Below are 7,044 nucleotides of genomic sequence, written 5' to 3'. Positions count from 1 at the left end.
CATCTGTCTCTCATTTTCAATGGCATTTTGTGCATTTTCAGACACACAGATGCATTAAAGCCAGACAATTAGAAGGCCAGCATTCAAATTTAGTTTGATTGGATTAATTAACCAGAAGTTTAAAAGGAGCTTGCCTGGGATTTGTGTTTCACTCCCAACAACAAGCTGTCTCCTCCAGCTGATGTCCGGCAGCCCACCGAGCGAGCAGCTGTCAGACCCCCTACTTGAGACCCAGGAGCCCATCCAAGGAGATGCCTTGCCCTGAAGGAAGTGGAGGGAAAGCTCAGACATCCAGCAGCAGCCAAGCTGCCCACATCCCACAGCCCTGGCAGGCCTGAAAGCCCCAGCCCAGACAGGGAGCCCCTGGCAGCTGCGAGACACTGCTCCATGGAGGGAAGGAGGGAAGGGAGGGAGGGAGGGAGGGAGGGAGGGAAGGAAGGAAGGAAGGAAGGAAGGAAGGAAGGAAGGAAGGAAGGAAGGAAGGAAGGAAGGAAGGAAGGAAGGAAGGAAGGAAGGAAGGAAGGAAGGAAGGAAGGAAGGAAGGAAGGAAGGAAGGAAGGAAGGAAGGAAGGAAGGAAGGAAGGAAGGAAGGAAGGAAGGAAGGAAGGAAGGAAGGAAGGAAGGAAGGAAGGAAGGAAGGAAGGAAGGAAGGAAGGAAGGAAGGAAGGAAGGAAGGAAGGAAGGAAGGAAGGAAGGAAGGAAGGAAGGAAGGAAGGAAGGAAGGAAGGAAGGAAGGAAGGATTAAAACACAAGTTCAAACACTGATGCTGATATTTGGAGTTGCAGGAGTTGTAGTCACAGGGTCTACTGCACATGGGAACTCTAATTAAGGGGTCAAGAAGGTTAGAATATTTGTATTGAGGCTGGAATATTTGTACTGAGATTAAATGCAGCAGGTAAAACAGCAACAATTTCATCAGAGACTTTGGTTTGCTACGACAATATGATCATATCTCTTACAGCTTACTTGGATATACCAAAAATTAACATGCACCTGTTGCACCAAGCAACAAACTCGCTTTTATAACCTGTTGTTTTAATTTGTTTGGTGTTTTTTTGTTTTGTTCTGTTTTGTTGTTTGTTTTTTTTTTAAACTATTATTATTGTCATTAAATACTTGGTTTCAAAACCCTAAAAGACAAAAACAATAAAATAAGTTACCTACTTCAGCATTTAGGGAGTCAGGGAGTTTACTTTTCCCCTTGCTTGATGTCACAAAGGCTTCCTCTAGAATTTTGCATTAGCTTTCATGGAAATAGTTGCTTGGTCCTTCTGTGGCTGGTAGGAAGTTCTTTGAGTGTATCCTCAACATCTCATTAAAAAAGAAGTGTTACCCACACAAAGCTCCTGAAAACAATGAATGAAAATTAAAACTTTTTCCTCGGAAAGCATCCATATATCATTTTCAGCACAGTTTTATTCTACTTTACCTTCTACTTTAAATAGTGCTGTATTTTGTGTTTCAAACCATATATACAATATAAATGCAGCTACAGCTGAATGGAGCAAACACTTTTTAAGGGGAAATTAGGCTATAGTGAAGCATGAAAACAAGTCACTCTTCCCTGCACATGGAAAGAATTATTAGAATGGTAAACCAAGGCATTGAAGAACCAAAATGTCACAGAATGCCTCAGGCCAGTCTTGTACTATCTGAGCAAGAAAAGTACCTGATGACAGCACTCTGGAATGTCTTTTGCAAGGAGTGCTGACCTGATAGTGCCCTCAATGACTCAAAAAACTCCATTATGTGAATGTTAAGAGATAGGATTTTAAATACAGGTAAAACATGTTTTCTTCTGAGAGTTTAGAGTTGTCTGGGAAAAAAATTATGATGCACTGCCTGCAAGTCTGCTAGCTTGTTGAAAGTGTTGGAGGGAGTTGAGTTAATGTGTAGCTGATGCAAGTTTGAGAACAAAAGCCACAGTTGCAAAACAACATTTTTGATACTTTGTCTTTCAAACCTTGAACCAGTTCTAGTCATATCTAAAGAACACCACAAACAATGTTGTGTGAGAAAACACAATGAGAAAAGAAAGTAAAGAAGCAAAAAGGAGAACAAAATTAACTGTCTCTGGTAACCTTGAAACCCTGCATAAGAAAATCTCCTGTTCACATCTACAATATTGTAGGCTCTACAGTCCTGCCTATAGCACAGATGCTTTTCTTGTTCAGAGCTACTTGACAGTAGACAATGAAAGGAACATCTGTTTTCTGTTTTTAAAAGATTGAAGCAGGAATAGAAAAAAATTCTCCCCTTGAGAGTTCAGTCACTTTCCTGATGACCATTTTAATCAGGCAACAAACAGAATTAGAAACACATAGCTATTCTTCATAGCCTCATGAGAAACAGCAATGACCCCAATCCAGCAGCATTAAAAAAATCACTAGATGGATGGCAAAATATATGGGGACTGACTGAAAGTTCTAAGTTTCCATTTTAGTTTTTTTTAATCTCATACTGGAGATTTATTTGCTCAAAAGGAATCTCATGTTTGCTTTGTGAATTCAGTATGAAATGTTTGACATCCACAGCAGACACCCTACCTTCCTTTTACCAAGGGTCCTCCTCAGCATCTGCTCGCATCCTCCTGAGCGCTGTCCTGAGCATCTCCTACACTTTTAGGGGGCACATCACAGCCCACTGGCCACAGAGTTCACTGCCTGCTGCTCATCAACCAGCTCCTGCCTGAGCAACACACTGCCTTTAGGCCAGCGTCCTCCCGGCACCTTGCTTTTGCTCATTCTCTCTTGCAGGTGAGCTCACTTCTGTCACACTGTGCCTGGCCCCCTGGCAGAGCTCTGTCTTTGTTGGCACCCTAAGTGAAGGACAGCATTCTTGCTCTTCACAGCCTGAGCTGAGCCTTTAATTCCTTCAATTTTTACATCTGCTTTTCAGGACATTGCAGATGCAGACATTGATGTAGCTAAAGATCTTCTGAATGTCTTTGTTATCCTCTTTTTTGGGGAAAAAACCACATGTTATTAAGGGAGGGACATATATAAGACTGCCATAGCATGGGGCAGAAAACTTTCCAGAATAATAATTAGGACAAAAGGGTAATGATTTCTCTTTGAGAAACAGTAATTTCAGAAATCAGTCTGGGACACAACTGATTAGCCTGACTTCAGCAGGCCAACTCCATGCAGTGTTTGATTACCTGTTTAAATATTTGGATATTTATACTTAGATGGCATTGAATCTGAAAAATAAAACTGACATCTTTGTAATCCAAATTACAATACACAGAATGTAAATTCAAAATTTTAGTCACCCTTACAAAGCAACTTACTATTTTCATAAAATAAATCTCTCCAATAATGCAAAATTACCTTGTCAGAAATCACTCACAGATCCAGTAAAATTAAATTTTACATTCTTTCTCAGATGAGAGCAGTAGTAATCCCAGTGAGACAGAACTGTTCAAATGCATTAAACACTTGCCAACAACCTAAAGGATGACAGATTTCTCCTTTAGAAGTGGGAAGCAGCAGGCTGGGAACATGCTCAATGCCACACCAACCTGAACTGGAGATTTCTTTATGAGAGCAGCTACAAAGTAGACCAGACTCTAAGCAGTGCTCAATGGCCATAAACATATTATTGCTTTCTAATCTTACTGACTTCAGACTGTTAGCAATGCTATTTCTGCTCTGTTTTGTTCCTTTGTTAGAAATCCAGTGTAAGTTTGCTTCTTTCTTAATTCTTTATAAACCTGGCTGACTTTTGGGACACAGCAACTTTTCTTCTATTAAAGAATTATCAGAGTATTTAATCTAAAGTATGGAATCAGTAAGGAATTCTTATTTACAATATTTTAAACCACATCATTTTATGGAAAAAAATGTTCACAGCACATGAGGAAATTTGATATCATAAAATGACAGAATTGTCCAACAAGGTAAGCATAAATTATAATATTCAATTCATCCAAAGTACATATACAGACTAAACTGATGCTTTTAATAAAAGTATTTATAATAAATCATTGTTGCAAACAGAAAGCTTCACACCAGGGTCATAACACATTTCCTGCTTTTTAGATTAAAAAATAAGTATTTATCTTAACAGCGGAGTTTTCATAAGTACTTCTCTATGGAAACAAAAATTGTGGTATTTTGGTGAGGAAAATTCTTTCAGTATAAACACATTAGAGTTAAACATTTGATGAAGCACTTTGAATCTCAGAAAATATTGCCTAAAATATGGCTTCTATGAGAAAAGTTTTTCCCATTGAAACACTGTGCATAATCATATACAAGTAGAAGTCACAGTTTTTCATTTACACAAAATTTCTAGAATTATGCCTTTCCAGTTCCTGCACAATTTATTTTTCAATAATAAACATTTTTCTTATTCTTAGTAATTCCTGAAGAATTAGAAAGGCATGAATAAATGCTTCTCACTGTAATTAGCTTATGAATGGTAATTTCTCATCTTGTGTAAAATTCCCTTTTTTTTCCTAACAGTGCACAAAGGACAGGTTATAATATAATCCAAATAAGATACTGAAATAGAAAACATATTGCTCTCAGGAAATTTGCAAAATTGCCAGCCGATTAGAGACAGAAGATAAGCAATAGAGAATGCATTCATTTTTTCTGTAGACACCCTGTTATTACAAACTAGTGAAATATGCCATGGTTTAATATACTGAATTTCACTTAAAAATAGCTATGTTAAATTCATTATGTTTTGTTATTGAAACTCTACCCATGAAAAGTTTTTATTTTTAACATAAACTTTATTTAATTATGTTTTCAACATTTGGATTAAGACAATGTAGTTAATAAAAACCATATAATGACTTACTTTTTCATTAGACAAATTAACATATTGCTTTCATTATTACAGTTTTGACTAGAAGAAACAAAAGTTGGAAAGAATATATTAGCAAAGCATATCTTACTTTGCTTCCTATTTATACACCATTAAATGCATCTTTATTTATTTTCAACTGTTGGAAAAAAATATTCACTTTATCATTCTTCCAAATTTCTTTTTCCATATGCTCCCAATCAATAATTGACAGTAAGGCTTGAACCAAATTTGTAGTTAATTATCTTGGTTTAACTATAATATCTGTGCTCCCTTTAGCCAAACCAGACCAGTTCAGACTGCTCCAGAGGCATTCTGAATTCGAGATGACATTTGGGCAGTGCAGAATGAGTTTCTGCTCAAAAGCCTCAAATAGCCACAGGTGCAAAGAAAAAACATGGGGAAGGAGATATGAAAAATCAGAGCGATTATTCCCACATGGATGAGTCCCACAGCCCTCACATAACTGTGTTCCAAGTGGCACAGAAATATGAAGAGAAAGGGAATGCTTGATCAGCTCCTGACTTGTTTCCTACTCTTAAATGTGTTACAAATGAACATGTTCAGCACAGCAGCTTTGGGAATGTCATAGGATGCAATTATGCCTGGGAAAACCACACGTGCAGTGCATTTGTGTGGAGAACACCTGTAATGTAAAATAGATATTGATTACAGGCTGGTTAGGCTTTACTAGGTGTGTACTCTGCAGGGCCTAGAACAGATACGTGAATCCGCCCCAAAAGAGTGGAAAGCATCACTCGGTTGTAAATGCTGCTGGTATGCCAGGGGCTGGTTAACCTTGATGATGATGAAGTGCCCTTCGTGCGAATGAGCAGAGCCTGGATATAAAGATGGAGTTTCGCTGCCCTCTAATGGCTGGTCACAACCAGCGCCCTTCTTTTGCGTTTATTCCCCAAAAAGCTCTCCCCAGCAGGCCACTGAGACACAAAGACTTCTAGCCAGAATAAACCTCACTTATGAATGAACCAGAATGAACCAGACTTATTCTCGCATGCCAAGACCTGTGAAAAGCAACTCTACAGCACCCTGGGCGTGTTGGAGAAACGAAACCGAACGGAATGAAAGTTCCTTCAACCAGAGATTTAACTTAGTAGTTTGTGGTAGTTGAACAAACTGTGTCTAAAACACTGAAACTGCAGCATCTGAACAAGTCTTATCAGTCTGACTTGATAAGCCCTGAAGGATTTTCTAATATAGCTGAGAGAAAAGGTATCTTTAACTGCAGTTTCAGACTTTTTGTGTCAATGCCTAGAAATTCTTAGTAACAAATTTATGGATAAAATATTTAAATCTGGACTTTTAAGCCTTTTATTTTTATGGCAAACCACTCTTCACAGAAGCCATAGGACCTCTTCAGAGCTGCTGCTTCTCAGTGTCAGGAAGGGATTTACAGTCCAGTCCTTAATAAGAGTACCAATGACAGTAAAAATCTCCCAGCTATTAAAAACGACACAGTCAATCCTATTTAAATGTTGTACAACTATTGAGCATGAATTATAGTCTGAGTAATTTTTTAACCAGGGTAAAAATAAGCTGGTAAACCACCTGTTTATTTCAAAAACAGCATTCAGGGAAGTTGTTTTCCTGTGGAACACTGTGGATGAAGAATCTGTCATCATAGTAAATGCAGGAACCCTTCATTCAGAAATGGATGGTATCTAAATTGCACTGTTGCTTTCATCCTGTTCCACTCTTTGGGCATTGATGTTTCATGTTGATAATACACAGAATTTTCAAAATTTTACTACAGTAATTCTAGCAATTCATCAAATATCTCTTCATCCTGTAGTTGGAATCTATCCAGTTCAGGGGTTTTCAATGGAAAATCTGATATAAGACCAAGTCTTTCTTTTCACAGCTAGAAAAGACACATGGGAGGGTGGGGGGGGGGGGAATGGTTAGGAAAATTTAGATCTGCCCACAGGTATTTTTGGTATGTTTTGCTCTGTGTGTCTTTATTGAAACAGGATCCAGAAATGAGAAGATTTCTTTTTCTATTTTCCAATTTTTTACTAATTCTAAGTGCTTATGATTCATTTGACTTGGTTGTTTTGTTGTTTTCTTTCCTTTCAGCTCTTCCTTCTTATGTAATAAGTGAACAAAAGCTGTGCTTCCATTGAGCTCTCAGTCAGTACTATTGTAGTGATTTTGAAGCTAAGTAAAGCAAACTGTCTCACAGTGACCTGGGAGCAGTAATAATGGGA

Source organism: Passer domesticus, chromosome 2 (assembly GCF_036417665.1).
Source record: "Passer domesticus isolate bPasDom1 chromosome 2, bPasDom1.hap1, whole genome shotgun sequence".
Taxonomy (NCBI): Eukaryota; Metazoa; Chordata; class Aves; order Passeriformes; family Passeridae; genus Passer; species Passer domesticus.
This window is presented reverse-complemented; position numbering follows the sequence as displayed.